The sequence below is a fragment of the Lichenostomus cassidix genome, chromosome 2 (genome assembly GCF_008360975.1).
Source record: "Lichenostomus cassidix isolate B80296 chromosome 2, HeHo_3.0, whole genome shotgun sequence".
Taxonomy (NCBI): domain Eukaryota; kingdom Metazoa; phylum Chordata; class Aves; order Passeriformes; family Meliphagidae; genus Lichenostomus; species Lichenostomus cassidix.
The window spans coordinates 79,564,359-79,590,203 of NC_139482.1; the positions used below are offsets into that span (position 1 = coordinate 79,564,359).

Sequence of the window (25,845 nt, forward strand, 5' to 3'; positions counted from 1 at the left end):
GCACAAGCTTGAGAAAAAAAGTGAAGTATTTAATCAGTTTTTTAAAGTTTGTTAATGACAAATTCTGGCTGACAGATTAAAAAATTAGGTCCACTGCAGTGGGGTGCATTCAGTTTAAAAAAAGTGATTAACTATATGCCAAACTCTCAAAAGAAATTTTGCATGAAAAAAGAGAAGTTGTTAACATTATTATGTCTGTGCCCAATGATTTTATAATGTCCATTTTAAATATACATGGGAAAAAATAAGTCAGCACCATACAGTAATTTTCAAAAAGTGGAGTTTTGTAACTATCGAAAGAGAAGCCTAAAACATCTTCTATGCTTACTCATACCCTCCCCCAGTTTTTTCTCCCACAGGTTTGACTTTAAAAACACTGTTGTCTTTCCCTCTAAAATTTTGGTTACATCTGCAAACTAATTGAACTGAACCCAGATTTTGGCTTTCCTGTCCTGATGAACTTCTCCGTATTCTTGTTCTCCCAAAAAACCATGGCTGCATCCTGGGAGACTCAGTTTTCCAGTGCAGTTGGGTTTGCTGACACAGAAAGGTCATGGCCCAGGTTGATTTAGAAGTCCCACACTAGCTAAATAATTCAACCTATTTTATGGCTATTTGCTTAATACCCAATTTCTGTGGAGTTAGTAAAGTGTCTGACAAAAGGTCAAATTGATTGCACCACTTCTCTCTGTTGAACTGCTGCTGCTTCCTGATGCTGCTGTCAGTATATTTTCACTTCTGATTGATTTTCTTAATTCAAAAATTGATGCAAAAAAGTCTTTTCTAATGAAAAGCATGTTTGTCAATATTCCCCACTCCCTCTATGGATTTCTGGTGCGTTGTTACTTTGATTACGAGCTTCTGACCTGTTTATATTCTGGTTTGCTTTAAAACAGAAGTCTTCATTCTCCAAATGCATAGTCTCACTTTCAAGATCTTTTTGGGAGCAGAAACAGCCTTATGCTACCAGACCCATACTGTATTTTTATATTCAGAAAGAGAAGAAAAATAACCTGTTGTGAGCAGCAAGTCTTTATTTCTGGTCAGAGATGAATTCCTGGATAAAAGGATATATTTCTTCTTTGCCTTGTGACACAAAGTCAGACTTTAAAAGCCTTCTACTTGTTCAAAGTGGCTTGGAGGCTGAAGAAGTGACACTGTGTAAGACCGTATATGACACACATGGCTGCTGTGCACTTGTTCTGTGCATTCAAAGTATTGAGTCTTGAGCTCTTTTTACTTTGATAGAAAACCCATCATAATGTTTGGCTATTACAAAGCTTCAGCATCACAGATGTTGAACTTTTCCTGATGCTTGTGTACATCATACAAGATGAAGCAAGTGACACGGTGTTACAGACCTTGTTTTGTCCTATCCTATCATTCAAGTGAAAATAGCACACATTATCCAGTTCGCCAAGATTTTATACAGTTGAGCACATCCTCTCATTAATTTGGTTTTCCAGGATTCTATATTTTCGAGGTGAGGTGTAATAAGAATGCACATGTAACAGAAGCACCTGCCCTCCCTGCATTTGTTACTGTTGTCCTCAGAGAGCAGATCTAACAATGGGGTTTTCTCCGCTAAAGCCTGTGGGAACCATGCTCCCCTTCTTCATCAGTTCTTCTGCGAAATACTGCTAGTTAGGAAAAAAAGATCTTTCACTCTGCCTGTGCTGTGATGTTTGTTTTTCTATTCATCTGTTATATTGAGCTAGCATTATGTCTTAGAAGGATGTGAACTCGAACTGGCATCATATTTGAAAGATCAAATTTTGATCAGGAAATCTTTACTATCACCTTGTTGATGTGAGGGAAGTGAATTGGTAGTCCAGGTGGAGACTGGTGACAAGTGGTGTTCCTCAGTGATTGGTATCGGGACTGATGATGTTCAGCATCTTTGCTGCAACATGGACACTGGAACGGAGTTCACCCTTAGCAGGTTTGCAGATGATACCAAGCTGAGTGATGTGATCCACGCAACAGAAGGAAGGGATACCATCCAGCAGGACCTGGACAAACCTGAGAGGTGGACCTTTGCAAACCTCACGAAGCTTCATGGGAGTTGACAATATGCACTTGCAGCCCAGAAGGCCAACTGTATCCTGAGATGCATCAAAGGAAGCAGGACCAGCAGATTGATGGAGGTGATCCTGCCTGTCTGGTCTGCTAGGAGATCTCACCTACAGTACTGCATCCAGCCGTGGGATCCCAAACAAAAGAAAGACATGGACCTCTTGGAGTGAGTCCAGAGGAGGGCCACAAAGATGATCAGAGGCCTGCAGCACCTCTTCTATGAGGTCAGGCTGAGAGAGTTGGGGCTGTTCAGCTTGAAGAAGAGAAGGCTCCAGGGAGACCTTAGAGCCCCTGTCAGTACCTAGAGGGGGCATGCAGGAAAGCAAGAGAGGTGCTTGTTACAAGGGCATGTAGTGACAGGACAAGGGGGAATGGCCCTAAGCTGAAGGATGGCAGGTTTAGAGTAGTTAGTAGGAAGAAATTCTTTACAATGTTGGTGGTGAGGAACTGGGACAGGTTGCCCAGAGAGGCTGTGGATGCCTCATCTCTGGAAGTATTCAAAGTCCAATATGCACTGAGCAACCTGATGTAGTGGAAGTTGTCCCTGGCCATGGAGAGGTGGGTTGAAACTCAATGATCTTTAAGGTCCCTTCCAACCAAAACGATTCTACAATTTTATGGTTCTTTCTTCTTATCCTAATGCATTGCTGGGCATCTATTAGATTTTTCTCATGTTATGAACAAGCAATGAAGCTATTCTGGAACACTTAACTAGCAGTAATGCCGACCAGTGTATCAATTTTCTTCAGTTTTAACTACAGATGGTGAAGATGAAATATTATAAACAAATTACAAGCTGCAAACTAGTCTCATTTGTGCTCATTGCAATTTAGCCATAAATGCACATAGATTGTAGAAACAGAATATTCTTTTGAATGAAAATTTCCATTTCTCCTATTTTCACTGCATGTCAACAACCAAGATTTGAAAACAAGGGAAAAAAATTCCCCAGCACTTCTGGGTTCTGTTTTTATGCTTGCAATAAATCTTTGCAATAGTAAGGAGTACTAAGTAGTACAGAACAGTGCTGAATAACTTTGCCTATGAGAGGTAGGTGGGGTGGGTTTCTTGAGACTAAGGTCTTTATCAGTTCTCATGATTCTGATTGTGATTAAATCAACAGGAAAAATATGCAGATTACACTGTGTGAAATAGCCTACTTGTTTTTGTCCTTTTTTGTCCCATCTCACTTCTCTAGTACAGTGCTCAGAGCAGCTTGCTGTAACAAGGCTCTGCATTGGCCAGGTGATCTTGCAGACATCCATGTTCTCTCCATGAAACTGGGATTATCTTCAGCATGTGTTCCGAAGTTGTTGTTTTGCTTTCTACTGTGTAATTTGAAAGTGGCTCACATTCTGCAAAGTTCTTGCTGAGTGTTAAAAACATTTAGCAATACTTACAAAGCTGCTACAAAATAGTAGAAAGTGTCTTAGTAGTTCTTTTAATGAAGCTGGTTATCAAATAGGCACATTCTCATCTTGCTTACTGTTACTGAATTGGTTATTCGCCCAAACAGGGAAACGGAGTCAGTCTTAAAGACTCTGTGGCCTATAATAAAATTTTAAAATAATTTTGCTATTCATTAGTGTTACAGAACATAAAGAGCAAAAGTTGGTGGAAATAAGTGCTATCTACCACTGTCTATTCAGACTCTGAAAAAGGCTTTCTTCATTTATTATGCAAGAACAAAATTCCCTGTTTATTCAATTTGCCTGAGCTTAGTGTGTCACAGAAGAAAAATTGTAGGGATCTGCAGAGCCACTGTGCCCAATATCACACAAACCCCTTACTTATTCTTAGAGTGGTCATCCCCACAGGGTTATCAAATTGAGAGAGAAACATGAATAAAATACAGTAAGAGATTGTGACAGAGGCCTGAGCTTCTGAAAAAACATCTGAAGTTTTGCAGTACTTGCAGGACTATTTCATGGTAACTTAATGTCCCAGACCAGAAAATGTTAGTAAAGAAAAGGAAAGATTCTGGAGTATCTCTCTCTGCATATGCATAGATTGCCAAGCAGAAGAACAACAAAGTGTCCCCTAGAAAGGGATTAGGAGGAAAAAAACCCTACCACAACTCAGGGAAAATATTTCAGGAAAAAATTTACCACTTCAGTAAATATCTTTATTTACTTTATTTCATTTAAATGAAATAATCTTATTTCTAGTTGGTGCAGCAGTTTATCCTGTGTATGAGTCCTGTTGGTTCACTACACACATTAAGGTTAGCACAGGCATTATAACCCTTAACTCTGGCCTTAGTACAACTGCTTTGAAATGCTCACAGGTTTTTCTTTTCTGAAAACATAGAATTCAGAATTGATGTTTTTCATTCAAATTATAATGAATCCACCTAGGCACTACACTTGATGTTTGGAGATGTTTTAAATGATTCTTGAAGAACCAACATTAAAAGCATGGGAATGTGCATTTGTGTAGATTGAAGTGAAGTGTGGATGTTAGTATAAAAACGCTAAATTGTGGTTCAGAGATAACCATTCATGTGCTGCATGAACAAAAGAAAAATCATCTCCTAATTTACTTTCTCAGCATTCCAACTTAAAGGCACTTTTCCTTTTACTCCTGTAGTTCAGGAATACATTATAGGGTTTCTTTCTGTTTCTCTCTGTTCGAACTCTCAAAGTTTGCACAGCCTTCAGCATACAATGAGTCAAATACCACAGAGCACTTAAGGAGTTGATCAATTTTAAGTGTGTAGGAATTTCTGTGATTCAGAAAAAGTAGGTATTCTACCCATTCACAAGAACACTATATGGATTTGAAATGGAAATAGTTCTTCACTTTCATCAATCAGTTTTATGAGAGAGGATCCCTTTATATAAAGACAGCAATCTGCACAAATGTCAAATGATTGAACAACTCTTTCATGAATATGTGGCAATCCATTTTAATACCAATCATTGATTTTGGCAATGAGAGTGAATTACCTTTGAATTGTATTGATAGGCTAAATTTCTCTATTAAATATACTGCAAAAGTCCCTGTGTGTTGTGCACTGCTACAATGGATGCAATGACTTTATAGTACCTGTTTTCTCATTTTTTCAACGGAGCTTTCCTGAGGTGGTGATGCATATTAGCTCATTGAAACGAAACAGAATGGCCATTCACAATATTTTAATGAAAGAGAACATGCTCAGGCTGCTATGTAATTAACTATCCCTTTGAGATATTCTTGCAAGTGGAGTAGATTTTTTTTCCTATTAAATTGCTATTTATTTGTGACCTTTAATGTATCATAAATGGTCTTCCTTCTACATCCTGAGCAGCACTGAGAACAACAATAAACTGTTGTATTACTCTCCTTAAATGACACTTACAGCTTGGCAGAGTTACAAGGAAGCTGGTAAGCTTGCCATTCAAGAGCTAAAATAAAGGACTTATCCGTTGCCCCCAGCAACATTTTACTTCCTTAAAATTTTAGAAATACAATTAACCGTTGGATTTTTCCCTTCCAAAAGTTTCTGGGAGAAGTAGCTGATTGTGTCCTTTACTACTACTACTACTATTACTATTATTATTAATATTATTATTATTACTGCTACTACTACTAATATGATTACTGTTGTCACTATTACTATTTCATTGGCCTCAGCAGGTGTTTAGGAGAAGTTTCTTACACTAAACCTCTGAACCTGCTTTGGTGCCATTTCTTCCCTCTCTTCCCTTTTGGGAGGAAGGTTAGTGCACCCCCTGCACCTATGTCTGCCCCAGGGAGTGCACATAAACCCAGGGAAGACTGGTAGAAGCCAAGTCAGCCATTTTTTTGTCCCTTCAGACCCTGAAATGCTGCTTTTCCTTCCTCAATGTGTATGTTGTATCCTGGCTAATCAAGCAAAAGTGACCTCAGCTTCATTGTGACATTCTGGGAGAAGACAACTGAAGTGTGCACTGAAATTTTATGACTCCTAATCAGTAGCGGTAAATATGAATGATAGTGGAAGTTAAGTATATGGTCATTGTGGTTCAGAGAAAGGGGTGGCTCTTTGTACATAGCAAGGAGCTGTTTTTTAAAGATCTGGATTGAATATAGAATTCAAAGAAAAAGCTAAAATGCAAGCCTCTAGTCCAGTCCTGCAGCCTTTTACCTAAACATTGGCAACAAATAACAAATGCTGTGTGCAAGAAATTCTTTTAAAATTAAAATGGGTATAAAAATTACATTAAAAACCTCGGGAAGGGCTCACTGTGGAGTCTAAGGTGACAGTTTATTCACACGAAGTATTTGAATATGAAACTTAATATTTATGTGAAAGGGAAGGCTATTTTGCCTGACAGGATTTTTGTATACAAAATAATGGAACAGTTGTTTTCCACCAGCATTCTGCTCACAGACTTGTTGACCAGTGGAAGTGTGTGGACTGAATAAGGCAGTTTAGCAAGAAATTCTCAGGAGCAAGTTAAATCTTTTTGACTTCAGCAGAATAATTGAACCACTTCAACATTTGCACCATGCTGAAAAATAACTCCAATCTTCTATGGACATAATTACACCTATGGGGGTCTTGCCTGGGGTTGTAGAAATTTGTCATGAATATTGATTGAGCTTCATTTCAACCTTTGGCATCTTGATCCTTGACCCAAGAGCTCTGACTTCACAGTGCACATGCAGTCTTACTGCATTCAGCAGCAGAAATGCTGTACATGGATTTGTTCCTAGCAATGTGCTTTGGAGTCTCAGAGTTGTCCCCACTGAAGGCTGAGCCAGGCACTTACCCCTTGGCATGTAACCTTGGCACCTATTGCTTTGCACATGCCTAAAAATTCGAGTGTAAGTAAGTTTTATTTTCTGGATGACTGTGTATTTAAAAGTTTGACAGCTTCAGGTCATACAGTTGGCAAAGCAGAAGCTTAAAAGAAAAATTGAAAACAGAATAGATACCCCAAAATGCAATATTGTGTCTTGTAAGAGGCTGATAAGACCTATAAGACTCTGACGTGGAGTTTAATATATTCAGTGTGAAGTTATGCTATGCGTAGAATCATAGGATATCTGAGTTGGAAAAGACCCACAAGGAACATCAACCCCTGGCCCTGCGCAGAACAAGCCCCAAGACATCACACCCTGTGCCTGAGAGCATTGTCCTAACACTTCTCGAACTCTGTCAGGCTTGGAGCTGTGATCACATCCCTGGGGAGCTGTTCCAGTGCCCAGCCACCCTCTGGGTGAAGAACCTTTTTCTAATACCCAACTTAAACCTCCCCTGACACAACTTCATGTGATCCCTTCAGGTCCTGTCACTGATCACCACAGAGAAGAGATCAGAGTCTGCCCCTCTGCTTCCCCTCACGAGGAAACTGGAGACTGCAAAGAGGTCTCCCCTCAGTCTCCTCCAGGCTGAATGCACTAAGTGACCTCAGCCACTCCTCACAGGGCTTCCCCTCAAGGCCCTGCACCACCTTTGTTGCCCTCCTTTGCACGCTAAGAGCTTAATGTCTTTCTTACATTGTGGCACCCAAAGCTGCCCCCAGCACTGGAGGAGAAGCTGCCCCTGTGCAGAGCAGGACAATCCCCTCCATTTCCCGGCTGGCAATGCTATGCCTGATGTCCCCAGGACAGGGCTGGCTCTCCTGGCTGCCAGGGCACTGCTGACTGATAGTCAATTTGCCATCCAGGGCTGCCCCGTCCCAGGTGCAGAACCCGGCACTTTGCCTCGTTAAACTTGTAAGGGTTGGTGATTGCCCAGCCCTCTAATTTGTTCAGTAGTAGCTTATCGACTTCCCCCAATTAAAAAACCTAAATGACTACACACATGTGGAGACTGATCTGCGCTCTTGTGGGTCAGAAAAAAAACCGCTGAAAACGTGTGTCTGGGCCGGGGCAGGGCCAGGGGCTGCAGCCTCGGCGCGGCTCCCGGCCCCGTGTCGCCGAGCGCAGCTTCCCGAGCCGCTGTCGCGATGGCTGCGGCGGGGGGCGGCGGGGGCGGGTCCGGCGGTGCCGGGGCGCGGGGGGCTCGTCCCTTGGTTGCCATGGAGCCCTTTGTGCCCGCGGAGCGCCTCCCCCGGCCCCCCGCGCTGCCCCCGGGCCCGCAGCTGCCGCCGCTGCCCTGGCCCGGCCGCGCCCCCGGCCCCCGCCCCTCACGGCGCACGGCTGCTGTTGTCGTGCCGCCGCCGCCTGCTCTGCCCGCGCACCGGGAACGGCCGGCCGCCGCCGGGCTTCCCAAGTTTCTTCTTGTAAGCGTGAAAAGGAGAAGGGGGAAGGAAAAAAGTACAAAAGAGTAGAGCTGCTTGAGCTGCCGCTCCGGAGAGGAGGGAAAGTCGGCTCGGCGGTGAGGAGGCTTCCCAGGGCGCAGCTGAAGTGACTGAGGAGATTAATTTGCAAGTGGGCGACAAAAGGTAAAGCCTTAAAGATGGATCGCTTGTGTGAGATGGAATGGGAGCTTTCGCGGAAAGGTTTGCGTCTTGTTTTAAAACATCACTTTTGAATGTCTTACGGATGATTTTTCGGCTTCAAAATGCTGCAGGTCTTTTACCCAAGAGCAAATACGTAGCGTAATTGGCCAGATTTTAGAGTTCACATTAAAGGCAAGAACGTAAATGTTACTCTTCAGTGTCTTGCTTCCCCCCAGATGCCTCGTGTTCCTACTCAGCAGCACTTGATTTGATTTAACCGCGGGTATTTCTTGGTGCCACCCGTCTAAAGCAAAGCTTTAAGAAAATCAGTAATTCCACTGAGTTAAAATAATTCAGCCAGGTAATCTTCCTTGTGCAAAAGCGTATTTGTGTAGATGCATACTTTTGGAGTTTGCAGACCTGTTGCTTTGTACTTCCACTCTAAAAAATGTTCTCAGTAAAGAACCACATAATCGACTGTAGTGATATCTCTCTTTTCAGATTATAGTCTTAAGTAGGTGAGAACGGGATTTGCATTTTTTATAATTATATTTAGCCTTTCAGACTTTGCTGAGCTTTTCAGGTAGGTTTTTTTTTTTTTTTTTAAGATGCATCAGCTAATTTGAAATTCATTATAGAGAGTAAAAATAATGCGTGGTTATGACCTGCTAGTTTCATCTGGTGCTGCCCAATTCCTAGGGAAATGTGACTGACTGTTCAAGGGATTAAATAAATTAATTTCATGAGCAAGTCAGTTGTGTGGAAGAAGTCCCGACAGCCTTCTTTGACACAGATCTGTATACTTGCTAAAGTAACAGTTCAATAATTTGATCTTTTGGCTGAATTTAGTGAAATGTATAAAATACAAAAACAGAAAACAGTTTAGTGCTTCCTACCAACACCAACAGCAAAGAGTTTTCAGAGCGGGTTGTTTTTATGTATTATTCCTGATTCAGAACACTGCAGGAATGTGTGTTATTGTGTAGTAATACCGTTTACTAGGTGACTGCATTTGTGAGATGAAAGAAGTTAGCATATATCCTCCCAAAGTCCCAAATGAACGAAACGCATGACTGTGAGGGTTTTTTTCTGATGCAGTTAATTTTGATCATTTAAAATAGGAAACAAAAGATTTTCTAGATCAAGATGACATAACTACTCCATGTTAAACTAAGTGCTGGGGCATTTTGTGGTGTGAGTTTGGGGTTTTTCCCCCTTTTTTTTCCTCTGGTAATCTACAGTATTCATCTCTAAAAATACCCTTTCTTCAGATGTTCCCATCTTTAGTACACCAACAGAACTACTGTAACTACTTCAAAATCAAATTTTATTTCAGAAAAAAGTTTAGTAAAACAAATTCAACATTTGAATAGTGCTCAGTAGTTTAAGTGCTGTGTGCAGTTGATCCAAGCTTGTTCCTACTTGATCCAGCTAGTCATTTTTACTAGTTTGTGCCACTAGACTGATTTTAGGAAGATTGCTTAACTTGTTATGTGGTGGTTTTGAGTTGACTGTGGTGTCTTAAAGCATGCTTGTTACTGTGGATTCTTTCAGTAGCTTTCTAATTGCAGACAATTCATTTCTAGTGGCTTCTGAAGTCGTGTGCAGAAACTGGGTACCTTCTTCCTCTCCCTCCTGAGGTGTGCAGCGTAAAGGCCCCAGTTGGTCTCGACTGTGGGAAGAACATTAAAGTGACTTAGAAACACTCATGAAGTGCTTGTGAAGCTCTGATGTCAGAGCAGTACCTGCAGTTGTTACAGCACTTAATTCCAGTCTCCTTTTCTAAAGTCCTCTGAGTCAGGTGTAGAAATAAAAATTCAGTGAAGTTCCTAATAGAGTGTGCTCTCAGTGGAACCTCCTGCGGTTGATAAATATTTCAAGAAGCTGAAAGTTAGTGATACATTTTAAATGCACGGCTAAGCTGAGATACTTCATGGTCCTTTGCATACACATTTGCATTATTCATTTGTGCTGTGCAGGTAGATAATGGGCCAAATCTATCTTTGGTATTACTTCACTGATTTCTGAGTAACTGAGCTAATTCAACCATATGTGTACATCTTGCATTTTGGAAGTCCAAGGCAAAGTCGGAATTACTTCAGTGATTTTTTTATACAGGTAAGAGTTGTTTGTGTACTAACTATTAATGTTCACTAGCTGAGGCATTTTTTCATTAAGATAATTGTAAGCAGAAGATATAATTTAATTTTTCTTCTTTTTCTGAAAAAAACCCTTGTTTAGTGTTTTAGTTGCTGAATCGTGAAGTGAGTGAGAGAGAGATGCGACAAACTAGCTTTCTGTCATTATTAAAAATTCATCCTAATAACTACTAACGTAGAAGTTCTTGGCACACTTTTTTGTATCATGATACACTCTCTCTGCATGTTTTAAGCAGCCTTCTGTCCCTGGGTCCATGATACTGATGTGCTGCATTTGTGTTCATGCATGTATACAAACTGTACATAAATCTGTGTTTTAAATAACTAGGAACTTGCTCTAAATTTCAATGAGGGGCAAAGATAACAGAAAATGGAAAGCCTTGATCTATGAGCATGCACTAGATCTAAAATGCTGACACTGGCCAGGTCATTCAGATAGCAGAGTATATAACACATTTGATGGAAGCTACTATCCCTGCATTTAAATCTGTATCTGAAAGAGGTTATTCATTGTGGGGTAGCTTTCTTTCTTTCTTTTAGTAGATAATGATGTCGTAGAAATTTTAGTGACAAATTTAACTTTTTAATTTTAAGATCCAGAGAGATCCTTTCAGAAGACACATAACATGGGATTCACGCTATTATGAATACTTTGTGCCAGAGATCAAGGCCTTTGTATGTCATCTTCAGAATGCTCATTCCAGTAATTGGCTTTTGTAAAAGCTGACCTGAAAATTAAAGCTGGAACTTTGTCCTCCCAGCTGTGAACACTTCAAAAACATCTCTGCCAGTGTTGAGTGCTACAAAAATGTGGAGTTTTAAGGCTCTGGAAGAAAAAGTAGGTGGAAACACAACTGCATGTCAGTCAGCTGAAGTAAGGCTCTACTTAATGCACCCTGTGTCTGACCTTTTCTAATGACAGTGTGCACAAAAAGTGCTTCATTTTATCACAGCACAGTGGAGCAAATCAGAACTTGGGAGTCAATAAGAAAGACACCTTTACATTTAGGATGTTGCCAAGGAATTACTACCATTGTATGTAAATCCTGTTAAGACTGGTTCTAAAAGTTTTATTCTCAGTTGAATGAAGCATGTTGAAGCCAAATAACTTTTGCAGCTTTGGCAGTTGTCATAGAAGCTCAGAGTTGGGACACCTCTCTCTTCTGTGCTGAGGAAGTCTGTACAAGTCTGTTGAGACTGCAGTAAGCATTTATTGGCAGTTTCTTCTAAATCTATAGGCAGAGAAATACTATCTTTTTGAATTGTTGAGCAATTGCAATAACTTGTTTGGTGATCAGCAGGCACTCAGATGTCACCATGTTCTTGGTTTTTTTCTAGTTCTGGCATCAGTTTTCCTGGTAGAGATGCATGCTGGTGATTTTATTTATTTTTTTTAAAGAAAACTTGAGTTCTTCTAAATAGTATTACCACTGAGCAGGTGTGCACCATGTGTTAAAGATATTTTGATTGTGTAATGTATAAATTAATACTGATTAGTGCCATTCTCTTAGCTTTGCACAAGTGTTGTGTAAGGATATCTACATGTGGAGTGGTACCAAGCGGTCAGTTTGGAAACTGAGGGCAGAAGATGCCTTTGCTTTCTGGTACATACAGTCTCTTGCTCTGGCATATGCTCAGAGCTCTGTCAGCTGGAACAGGTACCATTCCTTCTTCTGTTTGCATGAACAGTGGCTCCAAGATTATGCTGACTGCTATGGTGGGAAAAGGGCAGGGTGCTTATCCAGACTACTGGATGGCCCAGCAGACTGTAGGTAAGTAACAGCATCTCTTTTACAGCCTTGTTTGTGCAGTTGCTCATTTCTATTTTGTGAACCCACTGCACAGTTGGAATTGGTAGTAAATCTGAAGTCTGATAAGTTTGAGTCTGCTTTTCCGTGTTTCCAACTCTTTCAACTTTTCTTAACTCACAGAGTTCATGAATGTGCAAAATGGACATGCCAAAACCTGATACAAATCTCTTGCATAGAGGATTAAAATGACTGCATCATCAATAATGTCAGACAGGTGTCCTTGACTAAAATGTAGAAAACAATATAAAAGTGAAGAGGTGGTATTACACACTTAAACAGTATTTTTGCTGTTGATTTAATGTCCATCTTCAGAAGAGTCAGTATTTAATTGCTGAGCCCAGTCTAGCATGAACCTTCTAAACATGCTTTTATCTTTTGGAGTGTTGAAACTGTTAGTTCTCACAAGCTGGTGTTTAAACTATAGAAAAGTCAGCCTGTTGCTGGACACTAACTTAAAAACCTAAAACATTCTTGTAGTGCAAGATATGGTTAATTGTTAATTAATAAACACAAATAAATATAAAGATCAGATAGTGGAGATTTTAAACAAACAAACAAAGCCCTCCAAACCCCAATAAACAGTTTTGCAATTTTTCTTTTTCTTTTTTTTTTTTTTTTGTTAAGGTTACAGTGCTGCATGTCTGCCCTGTCCTGATTTCAGGTTAGATTCTTTAGGCTCCACACTTGACTCTCTCAACTGGTTTTTTATGTGATAAAAATGGAATAGTCAAATTTCAAATTGAGAGTCAAGCGTGCAAATGGCTCCATGACAGCTTTCTGTGAGGAGCGGGTTCTCATCTTTGTTCTTGGTCTGTGCTTCTTTTCTCCACTTCAGTCTGCACAGTGGCTCTGTTGTTTTTCATTGTCTGTGTTTCTGTGGCATTCAAAGCCATTGTGTGTTCACAGCCCTATACTGCTGGGCTATGACTCTTTTTAAATAATTCCCACCTAATTGGTACTCAGTCATATGGGTAAAGCCCTTCAAAAAAGCTGCTCTCAGCCCAGTCCCTGCCATTAGCTGGGGAGAGAGATGGTCCTCAGTTCTCACATGAAATTCTCAGCCATCAGGGCTGTGGCTGTTGAGTCAGAGGAAATATTTTTATTGATTTGATTGTCTCCAGTATTTTCTTACTTTTTTTCTAACGAAATCGATGTATTCAGTCAAACCCGGAACTTCTCAGATGATTTAAAATGAGGGATCAAGATCTGCTGAAATTAGTGGAACTGGATTACTTATCAGGAGGTAATGCTGTTTGGGATTGCTTTATGGTACCTTGAAGTTGTGGAAGACTTGCCTGAGCTGATAGAATCTGTATGTTTTGTTGTGTTCTTGCTGAAACTATTGCACGACTGCTTTAAGTAACTTCAGCCATAGTAAACTACACATCTTCACATATCCTGTGGAGGAGGTGAAATGTCACCAGCTTTATCTGTGTAAATTGTATTTGAAATCATGAACTCAGAAGGAGTTTAATTAAAAGAGGAAAAAAATCATATATATACTGCAAAAGCCCTTGGGCTTTCCTAAATAATTCTATAGCATCCTCCCAATATTTATTCCCTTCTAAACAGTCATGACATTAGACATTGCACTGGAAGGGTGTGTGCTTGACATTCATAAAGAATCATACATTGATATATTTTGGGTTTAATTTTAACCAAGCACAGATGCCTAAAAAATAATTGCCAGTAAATGATATGCTGGTGGTTAGGATCTAATGAATAGTTTGCGTTCCCTAATCTATTAATTGAACAAACATGTAGAAAAGACTTTAGAGTAATTTTATTTTAATATAATTGTTCCTGTATGAGATTAATGCTGTGTATAAGTGTTGAGTAACGCCAGCATTAATCACATTTCCTTCTTCATAATTTTTTTTCTGCCTCAGTTTGCTTTAAGCCTGTATGCTCTGGTCCAGCAATGATTTGTAATTTTCATCACAAATAGCAGAGACTTGGTATTCAGTACCAAAATATGAAATATATTGACATTGTAGTTACAGAAGTGGGGAATTTTCCTTCAGCAGTAGCATAATGGAGTATATAGATTTCTCAGTCATTTTTGTCATAGGAGTTTGGCTTTAGATTTGCCTTTCATCTACTTTGCGGGAGGTCAAGTTAGACCTTCAATATCCCATTACTGCTTTCCTGATGTGCCAGCAATCCATGGTTTTGGTTTGGATTGGGTTTTTGGTTGGTTTGGTTTGGGGTTTTTTTGTTGGTTGTTTGGTGTTTTTTTTTTTTTTTTGTTTGTTTTTTTTTAGTTTTTTGTGGTTTGTTTGTTTGTTTTTGTTTCGGGGTTTTTGTGGGTTTTTTTTTGGTCTGTTTTTTATGACCATTGCTTTAATTTTGTTTAACAGATGAAACAAATTTTCCTTTGTTAGCTTTTCAACTATAATGTTGTAATTACTCTGGGTACCCTATGTACTTTGTTTCTAACAATTACTTGTCACAAAAAAAAAAGTTAATTTTTAATACATCCATAGGTGGGGTTTTTCAAGTGCCATTGTCCCTCTTAAATAAGCTTCTGTAGTTGTTTTAAAGCCCATGTACAGTGCAGAATGACAGTGTTATCCAAATCAGCCATGTCCAAATTAGCTCTGGATTTAAATAGGAGCTTCATCTGGAATATACATCTATATAGTCTCTAGGTGCTCTTTGAACAAGTTGCCTGTCTTTGGAGAGTGGCATTTCACACAACATTATTCCTAACAAACTGTTATTTTCACAGTACCTTTTTCATTGCCAATCTCTTACTTTCACTGTTTAATAGTGGTTTAAAGTCTATTTTTAAATTAGTATTAAATTATCACAATGAGCCTGTGCATCATAAATAAGTTATTTCCTATACTATAGGAGCTGTCTGGCTTATATTGTCTATTTTGTACAGTGAGAACTTGCTGTAAATCAGACACATGCTCCTTGATTCAGTTGATGGAGTAGGCCAGAACTTCATTTGCTTCGTAGCTGTAGTTCTGTGCTGGAGAGCTAACACTAAGTCATGACTTCAGGGAGGCAGGTAAGGCACAGGGGGAAACACCAAGTAAAGTTTTAGAAGATGCTGGAGATATTTTTCATTTGGACATTTAGCTCATATATTGGTTCTTCCAGCTAAAGAAAAAATACTGCTTTTAACAGAGCAATAAGAATGTATAGACGGTTTCAAGGAAAGATGAAATCAGAATGGTTTACAGATCCATCACATGTTGAATGTGACCCAAAGCACCTTTGCAGTGTCCCTGTAGGCATCTCAGTACTAAATTCCAGTCAAATGGAGTGGGCAAAAGTCATCTTTTTCATGTAGACAATAACTATGTTCTGGATTACCTGAAAACATTCCTTAAAAGTTACAGGATTTCCTTTAATGGATAAGCTCTTGTGATAACAGCTTCTTGAAACTTGTATATTTAGGCTCTGTTCTTTAGCCTGTCATTGCAGGATTTTTTTAAAAAATATTATCAGTTTGTTCATGTGTTGGTGATGTCTTACACACAGACAAAATAGCACCGCTTCAGAGCGCAAGCACTACACATGAGAATTTATCTCTTTGCAGAAAATGTTACCTGAACTAATATTCTGGAAACACCAGGAGTCTACTTCAAGTATATAAAATTATATTTATAGCCTTGCCATCTGGAAAGACACAAGGCATCTCAGCCTTGTGAACATGCTTGGTGATTTTTGAGGAAAAATAGAGGGAATAAATTTGGCTGTGGCTCCTTTGTCATCTATGTTCCTGCACTGCTAACATGAAGACAGAAGTGGAGGTGTTTTATAGGTTGAGATGCTTACTGTTTTAAATAGTAGCAAAATTGTACATACTTTGGAGTGTAAGCCTTTGCAACGAAAAGTAGACGAGTTACAAAGCAGCCGCCCACCACTTGCAAGTGCTCACAAGCAGAGGACAGCAGCTGTCCCCTTGCCATGCAACTTGAGGCCATTTCTGTTACTGCCTGGATGATCAGGTACCAGGCCAGTAACCTGGCAGCATCTGAGCTGAAAAATCTTGATATCCCTGCCTCGAGTTTGCACTTCTGCGCTTTTCTAGAGAGTAAAATCCAGAGAGCAACTTGACAGGTTTGGTTAGTGTGCTAAGCAGCCAGTGTTTCTGGGAGCCAAGTGATGTTAAAATCAGATTGGGGTTGTTTAAGCATTCATTGCTTAAAAGTGTTTCTGTGGTTGATCTCAGACCAATGAGGAAGTCTCAGGCAGTTGGGAGGGAGTCTGTTCTGGCAGCCTGCAGGATGGCCTTACTTCCACTGGGTCTTCTGGCTCTGAGAGTTGTCTCCTGTGCCTTACACAGCATTCAGAAATATAATGTTTTCTTTATTACTTTCACTTTGTTTTTTCCCAGGAATAATTGGTGCATTGGGAGTAAACAAATACAGCAGTGACTCAGGCAGTGCTGCACCTCTTGTTTTCTTCCGAACTTTTGCTCTGTGTTCACTCCTGCCATTCTGTACTGATGTGTTTTGTGTGGCTCTTGTTGCATTCTCAAAGAGTTTTCTGAATTAGAGGTGTAATTTTCTTATTTGATACTATGTATTGAACCGTATGTTTTTGATTAGGGATTGTTTGTCTGAAGTTACTTTATAGTGAAATTCAGAGTTCTTTATGAGTTATTGAAATGGTTGGAAATTGCATATATGGCTGTGGTAAATCCAATATTAGATATAAGTGGAATCATTTGCTCCTAAACAGGAATGCAAGTAGCATTATAGGAAATAGCACCTGCATCCACCTGAAAAAGGCTTTATCTTGTCTGTATATGCATGAAGATCTAAGAGGGTTTTGCATATTTCTGATTTGCTTTTTCCAAACAAAATGTGACTTACTTGCTAGTTTGGTTATTTTAAAATTTTAAATATTGAATCCTACTATTAGTTAGTGGCTTGCTATCAGTCACTGTTTTGCATACTTGAAATCTATTACATTGTTTGACTGTCAGTATCTCTTTATACTGTTTCCTTCTGTAGCGTGTTCAGGGGTTACTGCATGGCTTCAAGTCAGAAAGTCTGGCAGCAATAATCTTATCTGTTTCCTATTCTTACGTTTAGTTCTTTGGCATGTGTGTCATAATGCCTTAAAATGAAAATGAGCTTGAATAAATGTAAAGGCAATGTTCAGACACTGGTTTCTGGAAATAACTTCCTTGGGTTAGTAAGTCACACAATAGGGGTGTCTGTGGCACAGCTGCAGGATAGAGCAGATAAAGAAACTGCCTGGTTGGCTGTGACCTCCAGATAGACAATGGATATCTGTTTGGACAAACTCTGAAAGGCCTTATGATTAAACTCTTATTGCACCAGGGCCTCCTGATGTTATCTTTACATTTTTAAGACAAGGAAGAGACAGAACTTAGGTTTTAATTAGTACTGGCTCTTGTAAAACAGCTGTCCAGCTGCCCATAAAATCAGTGAAATTCCTATTTGGACATAGGTACCTTCTCCAAACTCTTACACAACCTACTTGTGTAGGTTCCTCTCTTTCCTTCCTTTAAACTTTTTTTTTAATATTCATGGCATGCTTTAAAAGAATAATTAGCCATTTTGTTATCTGGAGAGAGAAATCAGATGCAGATTTGAGACAGTCAGCATTGGGACTTGGCATTTTATGATTGATTTTTTCTGAATGACAGAGTAGATTTATGAAAAAAAACAAACATACCTTTCCATCTAAAAATTAGTATATTTAAAAGGGAATTTGGAAAAAAAATTAAATACAAGCATTGTGAAGGGACTGAAAGTGTTTCTGGGAATGGGAGCCCAGTCATTACTGTTTGGCAGCACTGTCCTTATTGTTCCTATTCTTTCAGGGCATCTTTCTGTTCTCTCTTTTTTTATATATATGTGTATATATGAAGGAATTAATGTTCATTAGGATTTTTGTCATTCATCTCATACTGATTTTAGTTGAAGTTTTGAAGCATGCACCAGTAAGGTACAATAAAACTTAGAAAACCAGTATTTAAAAAAACCCAAAACAACGTACTTTGAAAACTGATTAAAAAAAAAACAGTTTAAAAACATATTCAATTTGGCTCAGTTTACCAAAACATGAGTAGGTTTCAGAAATAGCTTGTTGGCTGAGCTTGGCAGCAGGAGAAGCTGTAGTCGATCAGTTCTGCCCTCCTCAGCAGGTGTAATACCATTTGATGGAAATTGCAATACATGGTTTCAGGGGACATGTGGATAATGTGTCCAGATGATAGCAACATCAACAAAGTAAAGAAAAAAACATAGGCAGATGTTTGGCTTATTCTGTCTACATGGTTACATGTGCTTAAATTCACTGTAATGGAGTTTATCTACTCGTGTATTGTGGTTTGCTCTCTTACAGAGAAGGATTTTATGGCAGGCTGCTAATCTTGCAAAACAGTGTACCTGTTGCGGCAGCCATATTTTGCAGCCTTAGCTGCAGGATTTTTTACCTTGTTTTTAACCTGTTTTATTTTCCCTACTCTTTCTTTCCAAATATATTGAAGTACTAGGTTTGGCTACAGTGGGATGAATTGCTTTATGGTTTTGACATACAGCAGGGTATTCTTGCAGTGAGACTGGATACTTCAGACCTTCCCAGACAGTAGATAAATTGCACACTTTTCAAATGTCGCCCTTAGAAAAAAAAGAAGCCTCTAGGTTTATCTAACTGAATAACTTTTACTTTTGGTTTTTGTTTTCTGTGTGCACCAGAAGTGTAGTTAATCCTGAAATTACTGAAATAGAATGTTGACTAAACTTGATCTATGGAATACTAAAATACATCAGTAATTACTAAAAATATTTAGACAGATTGTTAATTTATGAGTCATTGTTCTTCAGATCCATTTATGTATAATTGGAAGTGGTAGTGTATCCAGCTATTCTGTAATCAGGAGGTGCTGTTGGCATGCATAGAGCATCCTATGTCTATTATCTGCTCCTGTGTCTTTTCATTCCCACTACTAGAACTCCTTAAAATTCTGGATCAACACAGATTGAAAATTTAAATTCAGTGCTTTGTAAGATTAATTCAAAAATGTATCATACTATAATTTTGAAGCTGGTGTGAGCATTTAAAGAAAAGGGGTTTATCTGCTCTTCATTTAATGCAGCACAAAATTAACATCTGAATCAAACAGCAAAATTTTAGTAAATAAGATCCAGCATTTATTATGAGGCCTCATTATTCCATATGCATAGTAATATTTTCAAAGTGTAATTTTTTCTTCTTTCTAAGCTGCTCAGAATGTTTCCTCCTATTTTTCAGCACGGCATTGTGTGTTGATGTTTGTAATTAGATCATTTGCATACAGTCATTGTCATTAGAAAGTTAACATTTTCAGTGGTTACAGTTGTCTGAGTTATCCAAAGCTTTCTCATTTAGAATTATTTGAAATTATAATTTAGGTCACATAGTTTTCATGCTAGCTATTATTTTCAGTGTTATTTCTCACATGACTGCTTCTCAAGCTTAAGCTTGTTTCACTGTAAATAATTTTGTAGTCTCCATTTTAGTGGGATTCTCAAGGTAGAGTATTTTTTTTAGGGAAAACATAGTTGCAGGTTATTTAGGTGAAGTACTGTATCTGGAGCCATGTGCACTCAGTTGCTATGGAGATACCTGTCATCCTGTCTTCCCAGGAAAGTGATAGGCTAGCTTGGCACCAAACATGCCCAAAGCAGTGGTGTGCATAAAATTTGCTAGCAGGTACAAAACCTGTGTCAATGGATTGAGAGATGTGTCCTGTAAATTTAGGAAAGGAAAGTAAAATCTTAAAAATCCCCAAAGCCTGTCCACTTTGGCTTACCTCCAGGAGGTTATGCTCCCCTCTGCCCAGTCCTGATAATAATCAAGTTGCCAAACTTCATAAAGCAATTAGAATTGTCTGTAGAGACTGTACCCTGTACAAGTAGTGGATCTGAAAGGGCTCCCTGCACCTCTCCTGTGTCAAACATAAGCTGGAAGAACAAAAGGTAGAAACTGTTTGTGAAGCTGTTTAAAGGGAAAGAAACTGATTTATAAGGCTTTAATTTTCAAAGTCCTTCTCTTTAAGTGGTATTTGACTGTTGGAGGAGTTTGCTCTTCCAAAAAAAGACATGAAAAGTGGTTAGAGACACTTTATATTCCGTTGATGCTGTCAAAGACATCCCAAACATTGTTGCAAGGTCTCTGCCCACTTTTCATGAATGTATTCAAGGGAGGGAATGCTGTATTTCTCTCTCTGTCTCTCTCTTTCTGGCTTTTCTCTGCAATGGACATGAGCCAGAGAAATGTCTTTCCTGGTCAATGCAGTCTCTTGTTTGAGGAAATGAAGTGCAGTGCATCCCATTAAATTATTCGTTTCATTCTAATTTCAGTGACTTTGCTTTTGGAAAGGATATACACTTTGCCAGCCATGTAATAAGAAAAACCAGTCTGTACCAAATAAAAATCAAGCTGTAGGAATGGGAAAGTAACACAATAATAAGAAAGCTTCAGTAGAGGTGAAATTTGGCTTAAAATCCCATCTTTGGTACACTAAATATGTACTCTTCCTTTTTAAGCCAGAGAGGAACTTGCTCTATAAAATTTCAGCACTTGTTAAATCAGTTTGATGTTGCATGATTGGATAATGTAAAATACACAAGGAATAGACAACAGAACAGGTCCAGAAAGTTAAGTAGCTTTTCTTGTATTCTTACAGTTTAGCATTGCAAATGTTTCTGGTACTTGTGTATTCCAGTCTGGTGAGACTCTTCTCGAAGGGTTCTGAATCCAAGGAGCCAGACTTACTCAGCAAACAGACTTCTCAGGACTATGTCCAGTGCAGCTCTCAGAGTAGGGAAAGTTAGTGTTTTGCATGGCATAGCCTGTTGTTTAAATTGGAGTGTCTGTGAACAGAGAGGACTGAACTTTGCAAGATAAGACAAGCTGGAACACCTATGATCAATTCAGAAAATAAAATAATATTCTCCCATATTGATATAGTTGGACATGCTATCCATTCCTAGCCCTCAGGCATACTAGGAAGAAGTTACACCTCTCACACTGGTCAGAAGGAGAAAACTTCTAGAAAACCTCTCTTTTACCGCAGAGGTGTTCTGAGAGGGAGAGTAATTTTGATGGCACAAAAAAAGTTACCTAGTACAGTGTGCCTGACAACTGTCTGGTCAAATTTTTCTGTGTCTGGGGTGATGTGTTTGCCTCAGTAACCTTGATAAGGTTAGTTTCAGACAAGGCTATGCTCAGTAACTCTATGCACCAAATATACACTGGGAGCAACCCGGCTGACAAGTAGCTTTGCCAAAAAAGGTACTGAGGGGTCCTAGTGGACATCAAGTTGAACATCAGCCAGAAATGTGCCCTTGTGGCAAGAAAGGTAACCAGTGTCCTTGGCTGTCTTAGGAGGAGTGTTGCCAGCGGGGCAAGTTAGGTGACCTTTCTCCTCTGCTCCACACTGGTAAGGCCACACCTTGAGCACTGGGCACAGTTCTGGGCTTCTTAGTTCAAGACAGATATGGCCATATTGGAGGGTGTCCATCAAAAAGCCACTAAGATAAAGAAAGGACTGGAGCACCTCTCCTTTGAGGAAAGGCTGAGAGCTGAGACTGTTCAGCCTGGGGTGAAGAAGTCATCAATGTGTACAAACAGCTGAACAGAGAGTGCAACGAAGAGGGAGTCAGGTTCTTTCCAGTGGTGCCCAGGGACAGGACCAGAGGCAATGGACATAAACTGAAACATGGAAGGTGCTGTAAGAGCACCAGGAAACACACTGTCACTGGGAGAGTGGCTGAACACTGGAACAGGCTGCCCAGAGAGGTTGTAGATTCTTCTTCCGTAGAGATGTTCAGAAGCTACCTGGACATGGTCTTGACAACTGGCTCAGGGTGGCCCTCTGTGAGTTGGACAAGGTGACCTCCAGAGGCCGCTGCCCACCTCCACCCTTCTGTGATCCTGTAAAGATGCTTGCCATGCGTGGTTAGGGCGTAGATCTAGTGCTGATGTATAATGTAGTGGTTTGTGGGCAAGTTGGGGGTTGCAAACAGACAGAGTAATCTTGCAGTTTAGTTATGATACGCAAACATAGATTGCAATTCCACATTCTCATTATTTCAGGCTAGCGAAGATCATTCAGAAATGTCACATCGCATCTCATTTCTGTCTTTAAGATGGAAGAGCACAAAAAATCATATGGCCTTGACAAATAATCCCAACAAGTGCACGGTTCTGAGGTGCTGAAAAACCCAGCTAAAACTTCTGTACCACAGATTTGGTATTTCTGATTTGCAAAGTGAAAACAAGGTCCCCTTGTGCTGCGTCAGTTCATGTCAAGTACATATCTCTACTTCCCTTCAGCCATGGAATGGCCAGAAATCCCTCTGCTATACTGCTGTATAGATCTGCTATGCTGCTGTAGAGTCAGTGTGCTCTTGGAGGGCAGGAGAGCCAAATGCTTGCTGGCCATCACAGATCTGCCCCCAGTTACCAGCAAAACTGGGCACTCCATCCACCCCATCCCATGGGCTTGAGCCACAGCAACTCTCACCAGACACGAAGGGAGGTTTCCAGGCTGTATGGAGCTGCCTGGGCCCTCAGTCTCTCCCAGGCTGTGCAGTCAGCTTCACTCTTGTCCCTGGTTTCTCAGCGTGCCTTGTCCAGGGAGGTGAGAGGGAGCTTTGCTGGAGGGGTGATTCTCATTCCCTCCCTCTCTGACCAATTTGGAATGGCTTTCCTGGCGCTGCTATGGAAACAGTGCCTGGAGTCACAGAAGAGGGAATATGTATGGCATTCAGCTGCTGCCAGGTGTGGGGAGAGAGCCCTCATTTTACCCACTCCAAGTTCCCACTGGGGGAAGAGATGTCAGATTTAAGATGGGCAGGGGGAAGAACAGTGTAGCTCTAAACCACAGCTCAGATACCACGTCTGGAAATTAATTTGAATTCCCCCTCTGACATTAAATTCACTTAAAAAACTAAGTTTAAAATTCTGCATGCACGGCTTGTTTTTATTTACTTTGCCTTTCCTTTTCAATACTGTGACATCATGAACTGTTTTTGTTTTGGGGTTTTTTTGTGTTGGGTTTTTTTGTTTTTTTTTCTTCTGAAAAGTGAGCTGCAATTCCTACCTGCTTGTTCTACTTTTGGGATCAGGGGCTTTAGTAATGTGCATTGTGTCAGACAGGTCTTGGACCTGTTAACAGCACTGCTAGAAGGTTCCTAGCAGGAACCCAACTCTACAGGGATAGATGCAGTTTGATGGCTGTATTTTGCTGTAATAAAGACCTGAATTTCAGATTTCTTTCACAATACTGTCAATGAAATATTCTGATTGAAGTAATGCAACAAATTGATTCATTCATTATTTCTACTCTATCTTTCCTCTTTCCTTCTTTCCCTTGAATCAATGAAAGTAACAGTGAATCCTATGTCTCTTTTTTTGTAATTGTATCATAGCAGTAATTTTAGTATTCCTTCTGTAAGGAACATCCCTGTAGAGATGTTTCTGTCCATTTTAGTCTACTGACAGTTTCCCTGACATAATTTTGGTGGCAAATGGGTAGTCTTTGAACTGAAATCTGTGCTGTAATTGTGGAAGCAGCACAATTGTCTGAGTGAGGCATGGTAATTCTGGAGTGCAGCAAATGTTGCTTGTGTGTTTGATCTCCCAGAGGCATAGCCACAAATCTAGTCCAGTATATTTAATTATTCTGTTCTATTCATTGTTTTACTGACAATGAGTAGTATAAATCTGGAATCTTTCTGGTTTTTTTGTTTGAGAACTCAATAGCAAAATCTATTCAGTGTTTCATTGAAAGAACAGCCTGGATTCCCATTCCCATTCCAATCTGGATGTTTTATGGATGAAAATCTATTCTTCTGTAGAAAAACCTGATACACCATGTTTTCTGGTATCTGTTTGGTGGTAATAAATACGTGTTTTACTAGTAAGAACAGCCCTTGTTGGTGGGAAGAACTATCTTCACTGATGGCCTCGAGTATAGGCTGACAAAAGAGTAAGAACAGGGCCATAATATGTGAAATGTGAAATGTCTTCTAATACTCAAAAGCCACCTGTTTTCAGGTTTTCATGACCCAGTGGAGTTACAATGTACTTGATAACCATCAAAAGCATGCCTTTTACATAAAGAATCATCTTTCTTCATCTGTTTTCAAGTCAGTAGAGTGCTTCTCGGTCAAAATCAGAGCCATTGAGAAATCTCATGGGGTCTGCTATGGACCTAGATGAGGAAGAAGAAGAGGTGGGTCAAGCCTTCACTTCCAAGAGGCCTCAGGCTCTGCTTTTCAAAAGGGAATTCAACGATTCTGGCGCTGGGAAAACAGCACAGTGGTGCATAGCAATCTGGGGCATTTCCTGGGTGCATTGGGCACAGCTTCTTTATGTGGTCATGGGTGGGCCAACTGGGAGCAGTGCTCTCCTGGACTGAATGTTTACTAGTAATGACCTGTTTGCAGATAACATCAACAGCAGCTGCAGAGACTGTAAGAGCATGGAGGCCACAGACTCGAGGAGGACAAGTGATCAAATAAAGACCTGAACTTCAGAACGGCAGATTTCAACTAAGGGAACTTCTATGAAGGATCCAGTGGGTGCCTCTCTTAGAGGACAAAGAAGCTCAGGAATGTTGGGAGATTTCCCAGTGCAGCTGCTTCTTAAAGTACAAAAGAGCAGTCTATCCCCCTAAGCAGGAAAAGGAGCAGACATAAAAAGAAGTCAGTTGGAAAGGCACCAAGCTACTAAGAGAGCTCAAGTGAGAAAAGGAGCACTAGAGCAAAGCGAAAGGGGACAGACTTCCAGAGAGGAATGTAGAGGTACTGCTTCAGTGTGCAGAGATGCAATTAGGAAGGCAAAAGCTCAGCTGGAACTCAAAATAGCAAGAGGTAATAACATAAGAGTTTCTGCAAATATGTTAGCAAAAAGAAGTACAAGAAAGATCTAGATCTGCCGCTGATTAGGGCCAGCAAGTTCATCAAAAATGGCACAGGAAAGGCTGAGGCACTTGGCCTGCCTTCACAGGTAATGTCAGGCCCCAAAATGCTGTGTTCAAGTAGCAGCAACAAAGCAAATGGCAAACCACTGGTAGTACTAAAAGGTCAAGTATTGTTGCCCTTCAGCCTTGCTGTCCTGTGTAACTTTTTATTGTTGCCAAACAATTTTCAGTTACTACCTCTTTTAAGCTGTGTATTTCTTAGTTCGTCAGACTATTGAGCAAATACCATCTGATCTTCAGTTTGCTACAGGTTGATTTGTCAGTTTGTTTCATGATCTATTCACTTCAATTTCAGGCAGATCCTCTGATAAGACTCCCTCAGTGATTTCTTAGCATGAGAATTTCCCATAAAACATTAAAAATTTTCATGAGGGATTCATTTGGTTTCTTTTCAATGAATCCTTTTATATCCTGATCCACCCAGTGGTTTTGCAGATTCTCCAGGCAGATTCTTGCTCCTGATGCATTTGGAGAAA

General features: G+C 39.9%; 1 protein-coding gene and 1 long non-coding RNA gene across 8 annotated transcripts in view; one reads left to right on the forward strand and one right to left on the reverse strand.

The window, feature by feature from the left end:
- Positions 1-25,845, forward strand: part of CTNND2 (catenin delta 2) — a 638,189-nt gene that overhangs the window by 205,853 nt on the left and 406,491 nt on the right. The window contains exon 1 of one of the 5 annotated variants that reach the window (XM_085052135.1): positions 8,184-8,432. The exons of the other annotated variants lie outside the window; for them this stretch is intronic. The gene's annotated coding sequence lies outside the window, so the exon portion shown is untranslated. Of the gene's footprint in view, positions 1-8,183; positions 8,433-25,845 lie in introns of those variants that run through there. 5 annotated transcript variants of the gene reach the window in all.
- LOC146441660 (uncharacterized) lies at positions 10,070-23,064 on the reverse strand. 3 transcript variants are annotated; one of them, XR_014850007.1, is made up of 5 exons: positions 22,907-23,064; positions 20,189-20,339; positions 11,317-11,414; positions 10,175-10,287; positions 10,070-10,101 (listed from the first exon to the last, which is right to left on the reverse strand). It is a non-coding gene; the product is annotated as an uncharacterized LOC146441660 (long non-coding RNA). The 3 variants fall into 3 exon arrangements; XR_014850006.1 differs by having other exon boundaries at positions 10,070-10,287; XR_014850008.1 differs by lacking the exon at positions 11,317-11,414 and having other exon boundaries at positions 10,070-10,287.